Consider the following 14,133-nt stretch of genomic DNA (forward strand, 5'->3'; position numbering starts at 1 on the left):
CCCCCTCCTAGGTTCAAGCAATTCTCCTTCCTCAGCCTCCCAAGTAGCTGCGACTACAGGCACATGCCACCACACCCAGCTATTTTTTTTATTTTTATTTTTATTTTTAGTAGAGATGGGGTTTCACCTTGTTGCCTAGGCTGGTCTTGAACTCCTGAGCTCAGGCAATCCACCCACCTCAGCCTCCCAAAGTGCTGGGATTACAGGCGTGAGCCACTGTGCCCAGCCTAATTTTTGTATTTTTAATAGAGACGGGATTTCACCCTCTTGGCCAGGCTGGTCTCAAACTCCTGGCCTCAGTGATCTATCTGCCTGCCTCAACCTCCCAAAGTGCTGGGATTACAGGCGTAAGCCACTGTTCCCAGCCAAAATTTTTAAAATGAAAAAACAGATATGGCTTCTCTGTAGGGAATGGGCTGGAGGCCAGGAGATCAGGAGGGGATAAGGAATGAAGGGGCCTATACTGGGGAAGAAGCAGTGGGAACAGGAAGGAGATATACCTGGAGACGTTTGGAGGCTGAACCTGCAGGATTTGGAGATGCTTTCAAGCAGGGTTGGTGGCAGACAGTAAGGAGGTATAAGCGGTGACACAGGGGCGGCTCTAGAGTCAGGCCCTGAGCTTCCCTGCCTCTGCCTCTCTCCACTCTGCCCACTGCCAGCATCTGGCTAACTTAGATCGTGGCCTCTGACCCCAAATAATCCCTGTGATCAGGTCTGTGTCACTGATATTGGTGGCTCCCAAGACTTCACTAGTGTGTGCTGTTGTACCTGCACAGGGAAGGGCACAGAGATGGCTTTGGCTGAGGTTACGGGAAGGAGAGGCCACCTCGTTGGCTGGAACTTGTTTACCTCTGGGATATGAATGTTCATGTGAGCCATGATGCCTGGCCTGTTCTTCTTTTAACAAAATCTGGTAGGGCACAGTGGCTCCTGCCTATAATCCCAGCAATTTCGGAGGCCGAGGCAAGAGGATCTCTTGAGGCTGGAGTTTGAGAGCAGTCTAGGCAACATAAGTAAGAACTCTTTCAACAACAAAAAAAAAAAAAAAAAGAAAAGAAAAAAAATAACTAGTATATCCCTGTGGTCCCAGGTACTTAGGAGGCTGAGGAGGGAGGTTTGCCTGAGCCCAGGAGTTTAATGTTGCAACGAGCTATGATTGCACCACTGCACCCTAGCCTGGGCAACAGAGTGAGACCCCATTGCTAACAAAACAAAAAACAAAATCCAATGCATCCTCCTGCCTAAAGTTCTTCTGTGGCTTCTCATTGCTCTTAGGATCTACCAAATTTCCTTCTTTGTTTTTTTTGTTTTTCTTGAGATGGAGTCTCTCTCTATTGCCCAGGCTGTAGTGTATTAGTGCAATCTCGGCTCATTGTAACCTCCACCTCCCGGGTTCAAGTGATTCTCCTGCCTCACCTTCCTGAGAAGCTGGGATGACAGGAACCCACCACCACCCCGGTTAATTTTTTGTATTTTTAGTAGAGACGGGGTTTCACCGTGTTAGCCAGGATGGTCTCGATCTCCTGACCTTGTGATCTGCCCACCTCAGCCTCCCAAAGTGCTGGAATTACAGGTGTGAGCCCAAATTTCCTTCTTTGACTTTCAACTCCTGGAGAGTCTGCTCCCACCAGCCTCTCCAGTCTCAGCAAATAGCACAAACCTTCCTGTCTTCCAAAGTCTGCCCACATCAGGGATGCTATGTCCACCACAGGGTCTTGGCACAACCTCAGCTTCCAACTGATAGGGCAGTTGAGGCAAGGCCAGGATAGGAAATCTTGCTACCAAGAAGGAGTAGGTAGGTGAGCAGCTTTTCCCACTACTTCCTCTTCTATGCAGTGTTTGCATAAATCAAGATCTGCAGAGAAGGCAGCAGTAGAAATAGTTTGCTCCAAGGACCAAGCTTATTCTGGTGTGCAGCTCACCTGCCCCTACTTATCTGCAGTGTATTTCAAGACTAGGCAGGGAAGAAAAAAGTCAGGCTGTGTTATAGCTGCACAGGCTGCCTTCCATGCTCAGAGTGTGGGGGTGGGGTGCAGTGGGGCTTACTCAGTATCCAGCAGCGCCCAGATGATGATCCTCTGCATTCAAGTCCCCCTGGTGCTGGAGACTCATGCTTCCCCTGGATGTCACCTTGGATCTGCTCCAATGATGTCTGATACAGACAATTCCCAAGAAACAATGGTCTTCCAAGCCAGAAAACAGCCTGGCCACTGTATACAAACATCCTCCAATCACCAAGCTGAAGCCACCCTTCCTGAAATGCAAATAGCTAACATAACATTTTTCTTCCTCAAAAGGCAGTCAATGTTTATCTTTCTAGTACAATAACCCAAATGCATCTGCATCTCCTGAATATATCTCGAACATTCTCCCCAACCCCTAACCCTCCAGCCTCTCTGTCCAACATTCCTGAGGTTCCTGAGGTGCTTTTCTTTTCTTTTTTTTTTGAGGTGGAGTTTTGCTTTTGTTGCCCAGGCTGGAGTACAATGGCATGATCTTGGATCACTACCTCTGCCTTCCAGGTTCTAGCGATTCTCCTGCCTCAGCCTCCCTAGTAACCGGGGCTACAGGCATGAGCCACCACACCTGGCTAATTTTTTTATTTTTAGTAGAGACGGGATTTCACCACATTGGCCTTGAACTCCTGACCTCAGGTGATCTACCCAGCCTCCCAAAGTGCTGGGATTATAGTGGTGAGCCACCACGCCTTGGGTTGCTTTTTGATGAAGACGATTGATGACTTGGGTCCCATGTGTACCACTGAGTTCCTCTTGCAGCTGGGCTCATGCAGTACAGAGGATCTGGGACACAAGGTCCCTACAGCAAAGTCACACATGCTTGTCTGATGGACTTGAAGTGTATGACTCTGACTAGGCTGCTCATGGAAACCAGATGTTCTAGTAACTCTGGTGTGAAGCCCAAAGGCTTTGGAGCCTTTGTCCTGAGATTGGCTTGCCTGCCAATCTCAGGCAACTAACTCAGGTCCTTGAGTTAGTGCCATCAGCTGAGGATGGGGAGGAGGCTGGAGGGCCCTGGGGTGCAGGAGCTGGAACCAGCAAGGCCTTTAAAAGTGTCTCAGGGGACAGGAGGTGGTGACTCATTCCTGTAATCCTAGTACTTTGGGAGGCCAAGGTATGAGGATCGCATGAGGCCAGGCATTCAAGACCAGCCTGGGAAACATGATGAGACCCCTTCTCTACAAAAAAAAATAATAATAGAAAAGTAGCTGGGCATGGTTGCACATGCCTGTAGTCCCAGCTACTCAGGAGGCTGAGGTGAGAGAATTGCTTGAGCCCAGGAATTAGAGGCTACAGTGAGCTATGGTCGCTCTACTGCATTCCAGCCTCTGGGACAGAGTGAGACTCTGTCTTAAAAATAAAATACCTTTTCTGAAACATTTTTCATAAGATTAAAAAAAAAAGAGAGAAAGAAGAAAAAGAAGAGGCTGGGTGTGGTGGCTCATGCCTATAATCCCAGCACTTTGGGATACTGAGGAGGGCGGATCATGAGGTCAGGAAATCAAGACCATCCTTGCTAACATGGTGAAACCCCATCTCTACTAAAAATACAAAAAATTAGCAGGGGCATGGTGACAGGCGCCTGTAGTCTCAGCTATGTGGGAGGCTGAGGCAGGAGAATCATTTGAACTAGGGAGGTAGAGGTTGCAGTGAGTCAAGATCGTGCCACTGCATTCCAGCCTAGGTTACAGAGTGAGACTCCATCTCAAAAAAAGAAGGAAAGAAAGGAAAGAAAGAGAGAAAAAGAGGAGGAAGGGAGGAAGGGAGGAAGGGAGGAAGGGAGGAAGGGAGGAAGGAAGGAAGGAAGGAAGGAAGGAAGGAAGGAAGGAAAATTTTAAAAGTCTTGGCATGGTGGCTCACACCTGTAATCCCAGCACTTTGGGAGACCAAGGCAGATGCTTGAGCTAGGAGTTCAAGAGAAGCCTGGGCAACATGATGAAGCCCCGTCTTTACAACAAACACAAAAATTAGCCAGGCGTGGCGGTATGAGCCCATAATCCCAACTACTTGGGAGGCTGAGGCAGGCAAATCACTTGAACCTGAGAGGCGGAGGTTACAGTGAGCTGAGGTCATGCCACTGGACTCCAGCCTGGGTGACAGAGAAAGATCCTGTCTGAAAATAAATAAATAAATAAATAGGCTAGCATGGTGGCTCATGCCTGTAATCCCAGTACTCTGAGGGGCCAAGGCAGGTGGATCACCTGAGATCAGGAGTTTGAGACCAACCTGGCCAACATGGTGAAACCCTGTCTCTACTAAAAATATAAAAATTGGGCCGGGTGTGGTGGCTCACGCCTGTAATCCAAGCACTTTGGAGGCCAAGGCGGACGGATCACCTGAGGTTGGGAGTTCAAGACCAGCCTGGCCAACATGGTGAAATGTCGTCTTAAAAAAAAAAAAAAAAAGCCAGGTGTGGTGGTGTGCATCCGTAATCCCAGCTACTCAGAAGGCTGAGACAGGAGAATTGCTTGAACCTAGGAGGCATAGGTTGCAGTGAGCCAAGATTGTGCCACTGCATTCCAGCCTGGGTGACAGAGCAAGACTTCATCTCAAAACAAAAAAATTAGCCGGGCGTGGTGGAAGGGGCCTGTAATCACAGCTATTTGGGAGGCTGAGGTAGAAGAATCTCTTTTTTTTTTTTTTTAATATTTTTTTGTTTTGTTTTTAGAGACAGGGACTCGCTGTGTTGCCCAGGCTGGAGTGCAGTGGCTGTTCACAGGCGCGATCCCACTACTGATCAGCACGGGAGTTTTGACCTGCTCCATTTCCGACCTGGGCCAGCTCAACCCTCCTTAGGTAACTTGGTGGTACCCCACTCCCGGGAGGTCACCATATTGATGCCAAACTTAGTGCAGACACCCGATCGGCATAGCGCACTACAGCCTAGAACTCCTGGGCTCAAGCAATCCTCCCACCTCAGCCTCCTGAGTAGCTGGGGCTACAGACATGCACCACTGCGCCCGGCAGGAGAATCTCTTGAACCTAGGAGGCGGAGGTTGTAATAAGCTGAGATTGTGCCAGTGCAATTGTGCCAGATTGCACTCCAGCCTGGACAATAGCAAAACTCTGTCTCAAAAAAAAAAATTGGTTTTAGAGACAGGGTCTCACTGTGTTGCTCACTGAAACTTCAAAATCCTGGGCTCAGGCAATCCTCCTACCTCAGCCTCCTGATTTGCTGGTGGAATCTGTAAGAAACATGGTGACTCAGTCAATACCCATGCCTCAGGCAGCTGTGGGGGACAGCCCGTATTCCATGGGTGTACAGAAGTTTTTATCTATGAACATGGCCTCATCATTACCTGCGGCCTTGGCCTTGGCCTGTTCTTCAAAAAGCTGCTGCTGACGCACAGGATCATTTAAATCAGTGTAAGCATTGCCTATCTCTTTCTTTATGACAAATAGCTCAAAGCGCTGGGTCGGACCCTCTTTAGAGTGATGCCTTTTAGTCAAGGGCTCATTATCTGTGGATGATCACAGATGAATGTAGAATTGATGCAAGTCACTTCCAGGAACTCCCCCACAAGCTTGTCAAGGAGCCTGGCTGTGGTCCTTGGTGGAGGGCACTCAGTAGTGTTTGCACGCAGATATCATCAAGAATTTTGCCAGTTTCTTCAGTTTCAAAGAGGTTGCTTTCTAGCAGCTTCACCCCCAGGGCTTTCTCAAGCTCTTCTACCATACTGATTCTCCTGAAGGGTAGGGTGAAGTCAATATTGCAGGCTTAACCCTCTGGGACATCTGGGTGGTAGGTGACCTTGTAACTACCTGTAATATGTTTCACCATCCCTGGAACCATCTTCTCCATCATTTCCATGAGCTTGTGATAGTCTCCATAGGCCATGTACAACTCAGTGGTGCTGATCTCAGGATTGTATGTCAAACCAATCCCTTCATTCCAGAACTGGCATCCAATTTCATAAACCTGGCCAGTGGCATCTTATGGTAGTTCATGTCCAGCTTGTTGTGAAAAGTGATGAAAGGCTTGGTTACAGCTCCCCCTGGGATTATGTTCTTCCTGGGAGTTTCAGTCTCTAGATCTCTAGGTATCCCAGCTCATCCATGAAACTTTTATTTTTTTTTGAGATGGAGTTTTGCTCTTATTGCCCAGGTTGGAGTATAGTGGCGTGATCTCAGTTCACTGCAATCTCCACCTTCTGGGTTCAATTAATTCTCCTTCTTCAGCTTCCCAAGTAGCTGGGATTACAGGTGACCGCCACCAAGCCCAGCTAATTTTAGTATTTTTATTGTATTTTATTTTTTGTAGAGACAGGGTTTCTCTATGTTGGTCAGGCTGGTCTCAAACTCCTGGCCTCAGGTGATCCACCTGCCTCAACCTCCCAAAGTGCTGGGATTACAGGTGTGAGCCACCATGCCCAGCCAATTTTAGTATGTTTAGTAGAGACGGGGTTTCACAACGTTGTCCAGTCTGGTCTCGAACCTCTGACTTCAAGTGATCCATCCACCTCGGCCTCCCAAAGTGCTGGGATTACAGGCATAAGCCACTGCACCTGGCCTAAGAAACTTCCTACACATGTGATGATCTTACAGTGGACAATAAATTTGTGTGTCACAAAGTCATTCAGGATCAAGTCCAAGTATCTCTGACCATACCTGTTTCCTTGTCTTTGAGGCCAAAGTGAAGATGAGGTGACATATGCAAGCAAGGCCACAGCGGTGTGATCTCATAGGGAATGAAGTTCTGCTCACCCTTCTTGGTTTTTCCCAGGATTCCCCTGAATTCCAGTTACATTTCCCCAATGCAGTTTGTTATTAATATGAATAAATTCTTCCAATTTATAATTCCTGAAATTGGCCATGACTTGCAACTTGACCCCCTGTGCTCAAAAATCATAGTTCATCTTTCCCCGAGAAGCTTTTTTGGTATGGATCCTACCTGCCACCTTTAATGTGGTATCAGTCAGGAAATCCTAGTGTGCAGGTGACTATATTCTTGGATGAAATCAGAGAGTGAGATTTCTACATGAAACTTGTTGGGGTGTGGGTCCTCCCCATTCACCTACTTGACTGCAAATCTTTTTTTTTTTTCTTTTTGAGACAAAGTCTCTCTCTGTTGCCCAAGCTGGAGTGCAGTGGCTTAACTTGGCTCACTGCAACCTCTACCTCCTGGGGTCAAGTGATTCTCTTGCCTCAGCCTCCCAAGTAGCTGGAATTACAGGCATGTACCACCATGCCCAGCTAATTTTTGTGTTTTTAGTAGAGACAGGGTTTCATCATGTTAGCCAGGCTGGTCTCAAACCCCTGACTTCAAGTGATCCTCCCACCTCAGCCTCCCAAAGTGCTAGGATTACAGGCGTGAACCACTGCACCCAGGCTTGGCTGTAGATCTTGTAGTACTGATTTGGGTCCAGGCTCTCCTCATCAGGACCCACACCATTGTCAGTGGTGTGGTTGGTGGCAGCGGCAGTGTCCTGGGCTTAGCTGTTTCTCACTGACCTCTTACAGTTTAGTCTCCTTCTCTGCCACTTTCTTCTCTGCTTTCAGGCATCTCTTCAGCTTGTTCTTGCTCAGTTTTGGCTCATCACCATCCACTTTAACTTTGGCCCCTTGTACCACAGCCATCTTCCCAGAGGACCTGACCCAAAAGTCTGTTTTTTCTTTTTTCTCTTTCTTTTTTTTCTTTTTTCTCTTTCTTTTCTTTTCTTTTCTTTCCTTCCTTCTTTCCTTCCTTCCTGCCCTCCCTCCCTCCCTTCCTCCTTCCTTCCCTCCTTCCTTCCATACCTTCCTTCCTTCCTTCCTGCCTCCCTCCCTCCCTCCCTCCTTCCCTCCTTCCTTCCTTCCTTCTCTCTTTCTCTCTTTCTTTTTTGTCTCACTGTTTCTCAGCTGGAGTGCAGTGGCGCAATTTGGTTCACTACAACTTCTGCCTCCTAGGTTCAAGAGATTCTTGTACCTCATCCTCTGGAATAACTGGGACTATAGGCACCCACCACCACTCCCGGGTAATATTTGCATTTTTAGTAGAGACGGGGTTTTGCCACGTTGGCCAGGCTGGTCTTGAACTCTGGGCCTCAAGTGATCCTCCTGCAACAGCCTCCAAAAGTGCTGAGATTATAGGCATGAGGCACTGAGCCTGACCCTGTTTTTTTTTTTTTTTTTTTTTTTTCATGTGGCCATGTACTTAAGGAACCAGCCTTACTGTGTAGGTGAGAAAATTGAGCAGCTGGTCAGATGAGGGGTTCCTTCAATCCCTCCACTTCCAGCTGCTGCCTCTCACCAGGAAAGGCCTCAAATTCCTTACATCATTTTTTTTTTTCTTTTTTGAGACAGAGTCTTGCCCTGTCACCCAGGGTGGAGTGGCACAATCTCAGCTCACTGCAACCTCCTGGGTTCAAGCGATTCTCCTGCCTCAGCCTCCTGAATATCTGGGATTACAGGTGCATGCCACCATGCCTGGCTAATTTTTGTATTTTTAGTAGAGATGGGGGTTTCTCCATGTTGGCCAGGCTGGTCTTAAACTCCTGACCTCAAATGATCCACCTACCTCGGCCTCCCAAAGTACTGGGATTACAGGTGTGAGCCACTGTGCCTAGCCCCAAATTCCTTATATCTATCAGTTTTTCTGGGCATCATTTCCTGGTCACCCACTGGTGCTGGCCATTTGCTGGGGTGTGCAGTGAGGTGGCTGGATAAGTCTCCAGCATCACATGTGCTGGCATAAGTGCATGGGGGTCGAAGGTGGGCTCTGTAGGGGCCCCAGGATCCAGGAACCACTGCCAACCAAATGTCTACTAGACAGCGTGTGTGATTTCACATTTAACCTCAAATTCAGACTTGCTGTCCCTTTTGCTCAACCTTGATCTGGTCATCCCCGATGCCTATCAGTCCTGTTTCTGCAAAAACACAGTGAAGTCACAGCACACCCTGCCCTGGAGCTCTCTAAGCTTCCTGTTTTTATGCAGAAAGTCTGCCCACCAATGAAGCTGAACAAGTGAGATCTCCCTGACATCAAATCTGGTTAAACCTGAGAAGCTTAGTTAAAAACAACACAAAACTTTTTTTTTTTTTTTGAAATAGGATCTTACTCTGACCCAGGCTGGAGCGCAGTGGTGCTGACCTGGCTCACTGCAGCCTCAAATTTCGGGGCTCAGGTAATCTTCCCACCTTAGCCTCCAGAGTAGCAGGGACTACAGGCTGGTGCTACTATGCCCAGCTAATTTTTATGTTTGTTTTGTTTTGTTTTTGGTAGAGATGGGATTTCACCATGTTGTCCAGGCTGGTCTCAAACTCCTGGTATCAACTGATCCTCCCACCTTAGCCTCCCACAGTGTTGAGATTACAGGCATGAGCCACTGTGCCCAGCCCAAAAAAATTTTTATTAGGGAAAATTGCAAATATATCAGAAAGGAGAGAGAAGAGCATGTTAACTCCCATGTAGCCATCACCCAGTTTCGACAATTATCAACTGATGGCCCATATTGTTTCATTTATACTCTCACTCACCCCTCTCTACAGATTATTTTAAAGCAAATCACAAACATCTATTTCATCCATATTTAAGTGTGGATCTCTAAAAGGTAAGGGCTCTTTTTAGGCTGGGCATGTGGCTCATGCCTGTAATCCTAGCACTTTGGGAGGCCGAGGTGGGTGGATCACCTGAGGTCAGCAGTTTGAGACCAGCCACCTCTCCTAAAAATACAAAAGTTAGCTGGGTGTCATCGTGGGCAGCTATAAATAATCCTAGCTACTTGGGAGTCTGAGACAGGAGAACTGCTTGAACCTGGGAGGTGGAGATTGCAGTGAGCTGAGATCGTGCCACTGCACTTCAGCCTGGGCGACAGAGAGAGACTCTGTCGCTAAATAAATAAATAAATAAATGGTAAGGGCTCTTTTTTTTTTTTTCTCCAGATCATTTTTTTTTTTTTTTAAAGAGACAGGGTTTCACCATGTTGGTCAGGCTGCTCTCAAACTCCCGACCTCAGATGATCCACCTGCCTCAGCCTCCCAAAGTGCTAGGATTACAGGCGTGAGCCACCATGCCTGGCAGGGTTCTTTTTTTAAAAAAAAATTTTAGAGGCCGGGTGCAGTGGCTCAAGCCTGTAATCCCAGCACTTTGGGAGGCCTAGACAGGTGGATCACGAGGTCAGGAGATCGAGACCATCCTGGTCAACATGGTGAAACCCCGTCTCTACTAAAAATACAAAAAAAACATTAGCTGGGCATGGTGGCAGATGCCTGTAATCCCAGCTACTGAGGAGGTTGAGGCAGGAGAATTGCCTGAACCCAGGAGGCGGAGGTTGCGGTGAACCGAGATTGCGCCATTGCACTCCAGCCTGGATAACAAGAGTGAAACTCCATCTCAAAAAAAAAAAAAAAAAAGGCCGGGCGCGGTGGCTCAAGCCTGTAATCCCAGCACTTTGGGAGGCCGAGGCGGGTGGATCACAAGGTCAAGAGATCAAGACCATCCTGGTCAACATGGTGAAACCCCGTCTCTACTAAAACTACAAAAAATTAGCTGGGCATGGTGGCGCGTGCCTGTAGTCCCAGCTACTCAGGAGGCTGAGGCAGGAGAATTGCCTGAACCCAGGAGGCGGAGGTTGCGGTGAGCCGAGATCGCGCCATTGCACTCCAGCCTGGGTAACAAGAGCGAAACTCCGTCTCAAAAACAAAAAAAAAAATTTTAGAGTTGGGGCTTTACCATGTTGGTCAGGCTGCTCTGGAACTTGACCTCAGGTGATCCGCCCACTTTAGCCTCCCAAAGTGCTGGGATTATGTGAGCCACCTCACCCAGCAAGGGGTCTTTTTAAAACACGGCTACAACCAGGTGTGATGGGCCAATCCTGTAGTCCTACTTACCTGGGAGGCTGGAATGGGAGGATTGCTTTAGGAGAGGAGTTTGAGGCCAGCCTGGGCAACATAATGAAACCCTGTCTCTGAAAATAAATAAATAACAATTACCATGACATTATGGCCCTTAAAAAAGTTAACAGTACTTTTCTTTTAAAACTTGCAGAGACAGGGTCTTGTTTTGTTCCCCAGGCTGGTCTTGAACTCCTGGGCTAAAGCAATCCTCCTGCTTTGGCCTCTTTTTTTTTTGAGACGGAGTGTTGTTCTGTCACCAGGCTGGAGTGCAGTGGCAAGATCTTGGCTCATTGCAACCTCCACCTCCTGGGCTTAAGTGATTCTCTTGCTCAGCCTCCCAAGTAGCTGGGACTACAGGCACGTGCCACCATGCCTATTTTTGGTATTTTTAGTAGAGATGGGGGTTTCACCATGTTGGCCAGGATGGTCTCCATCTCTTGACCTCATGATCTGCCTGCCTCAGCCTCCCAAAGCACTGGGATTATAGAACCGAGCCCAGACCAGATTTGGCCTCTTAAAGTCTTGGGATTACAAGCATGAGCCACCACACCCAGACACTTTTTTTTTTTTTTGAGATGGAGTTTTGTTCTTGTTGCCCAGGTTGGAGTACAATGGCGTGGTCTTGGCTCACTGCAACCTCCGCCTCCCGGGTTCAAGTGATTCTACTGCCTCAGCCTCCCAAGTAGCTGGAATTAGCTGGAATTACAGGCATGCACTACCACGCCTGGCTAATTTTTTTTTTGTATTTTTAGTAGAAATGGGGTTTTACCATGTTGGCCAGGCTGGTCTCAAACTCCTTACCTCATGTCAACCACCCACCTTTGCCTTCCAAAGTGCTGGGATTACAGGCATGATCCACTGCATCCAGCCCACTTATTTAGTATCATAAATTATCTATCATGTTCAAATTTCTCTGATTGTCCAATTATTTATTTATTTATTTAGAGATGGAGTCTCGATCTGTAGCCCAGGCTGGAGTGCAGTGGCATAATCTCAGCTCGCTGCAACCTCTGACTCCCGGGTCTCAGTTCAAGTAATTCTCCTACCTCAGCCTCTCAAGTAGCTGGAATTATAGGCATGAGCCATCATACCCAGCTAATTTTTAAATTTTTTTTTAGTAGAGACAGGGTTTTGCCATGTTGGCCAGTCTGGTCTTGAACTACTGACCTCCTGGTCCGCCTGCCTTGGGCTCCCAAAGTGCTGGGAGCCACCGCACCTGGCCTGATTGTCCAATTTTTAAATAATTCATTGGTTTGAACTGTAATTGGGGGCCGGGTGTGGGGGCACATGTGTGTAATCCCAGCACTTTGGGAGGCCGAGGAAGGTGGATCCTGAGGTCAGGAGTTCAAGACCAGCCTGGGCAACATGGTGAAACCCCATCTCTAAAAAAACAAAAACGAAAACAAAAACAAAAACAAAAAAAAAGAACTGTAATTGGAGCTAAGCCTGCCCACATTGTAAATGGTTGTTATGGCTCAATCTGCAGGTTCCTCTTCCCTCTTTTTTCTTCCTTGCAATTTCTTTGTTGAAAAAATCATGTCCTTGTCCGTTAGAGCTTTTCATGTTTTGGAGTTTTCTGATTGCATCTCATGGTGTCATTTAACATGTTCCCATGTCCCTGTGTTTTCTATAAACTGATAGTTAAGGCAAGCTTTTATTTATTTATTTAAAAATTTTTTTCTAATTATTTTTAATATTTTTTGTAGAGATGGAGTGCTACTGTGTTGCCCAGGTTGGTCTCGAACTCTTGGACTCAAGCAATCATCCCACCTTGGCCTCCCAAAGTTCTGGGATTACAGGCATAAACCACCATGCCCAGCTGAGGGGAAGCTCTTAATACTGTGGATTTCCAGGGCCCCACCCTAAAACTTTAGACTGGTGTGGGTGTTGGGGATCACTCTTTTTTAAGGGCCTCAGATGAGTCTATTGGTTTCAGGTTTGGAATTGCCAACCTATGCAATCCATCCAGGAACCACAAATCTGCTTCAATCACACTACGGATGAGAGACTCTGGGGGGTTAACGGAGACTCTCACTGGAGTCTTTTTGGGAGCCCAGGATCTGTTTGTGCCTCCTTCCTCTAACCCAAGTTAAGAAAACCTATCAGGACCTTTCCTGGTCTCCACGGTATAGATGTTGCTGGGAGGAGCAACTGTCTTGCTGCTGGGCCCCATAAGGACAAGTGAGTTGCTGACAATTCTAACTTTTTCTGGGCCACTGATACAGACAGGCTTGGGACAGACATCATGGTGTTTCTTCTCTGCTGACTGTTCCTCCAGTCCCACTCCCCAGCACCAGCTGTCCCAACTGCGGAGTGAGACAGTCCCCTGGTAACAGCCAGCACCTCACTACCATGGCACACAGCAGTCAGAGGGATCTTTTAAACATCTACATCAGATTACTTCCCTACCTTACTCAGATTCCTCCATGACTTCCCATTACACTTAAAACAAGATCCACTGTCCATACCATGGCTGGCAAGGCCTGGTATGGTCTGGTCCATGCTTACTTGCTTGCCCCTCCCCCCCTCACCCCTCCCCCACTGCACCCCTCTCCATCCCTCCCCTCTTCACCCCTCCCCTCCCTTTTCTTTTCTTTCTCTCTTTTTTTCTGACAGAGTCTCACCTGTTACCCAGGCTGGAGTGCAGTGGCAGGATAATGGTTCATTGCAGCCTGCACCTCCTGGGCTCAAGCAATCCTTCTACCTCAGTCAGCTTCCTGAGTAGCTGGGGACCACAGCCATGCACCACCACACCCAGCTAATTTTTAAATTTTTTGTAGAAAGGGCATCTCCCTATGTTGCCAAGCTGGGCTCAAACTCCTAGGCTCAAGCAATCCTCTCTCCTTGGCCTCCCAGCAACCACATCTTTCAGTCTCCTACATCTTTCCTCCCTGGCTACACTGACCTTTCTGTGGCCCTCAAATTGGTCAGTCTTGTAGGCAGAGTGTATTGTCTCACACCTGTAATCCTAGTACTCTGGGTGGCCAAGGTGGGTGGATCACCTGAGGTCTGGCGTTCAAGACCAGCCTGGCCAACATAGTGAAACCCCATCTTTACTAAAAATACAAAAATTACCTGGGTATGGTAGCATGAGCCTGTAGTCCCAGCTACTCGGGAGGCTGAGGCAGGAGAATTGCTTGAACGTGGGAGGTGGAGGTTGCAGAGGTCCAGCCACTGCACTCCAGCCTGAGCGACAGAGCAACAATCTGTCTCAAAAAAAAAAAAAAAAAAAAAAAAAGAGGCCCCCAATAAATGCTTTTTTTTTTTTTTTTTTTTTAAAGACAGGGTTTCACCATGTTGG

At 47.7% G+C, this 14,133-nt stretch overlaps 1 protein-coding gene and 1 pseudogene across 1 annotated transcript in view; one reads left to right on the forward strand and one right to left on the reverse strand.

Moving 5' to 3' along the window:
- The window catches only part of DUS2 (dihydrouridine synthase 2), an 89,744-nt gene that overhangs the window by 8,424 nt on the left and 67,187 nt on the right, over window positions 1-14,133 (forward strand). The window lies entirely within an intron of this gene.
- On the reverse strand, window positions 5,130-7,595 carry LOC116555832 (annotated as a pseudogene).

Source organism: Sapajus apella, unplaced genomic scaffold (genome assembly GCF_009761245.1).
Source record: "Sapajus apella isolate SASKATOON/1434 unplaced genomic scaffold, GSC_monkey_1.0 scaffold15, whole genome shotgun sequence".
Taxonomy (NCBI): domain Eukaryota; kingdom Metazoa; phylum Chordata; class Mammalia; order Primates; family Cebidae; genus Sapajus; species Sapajus apella.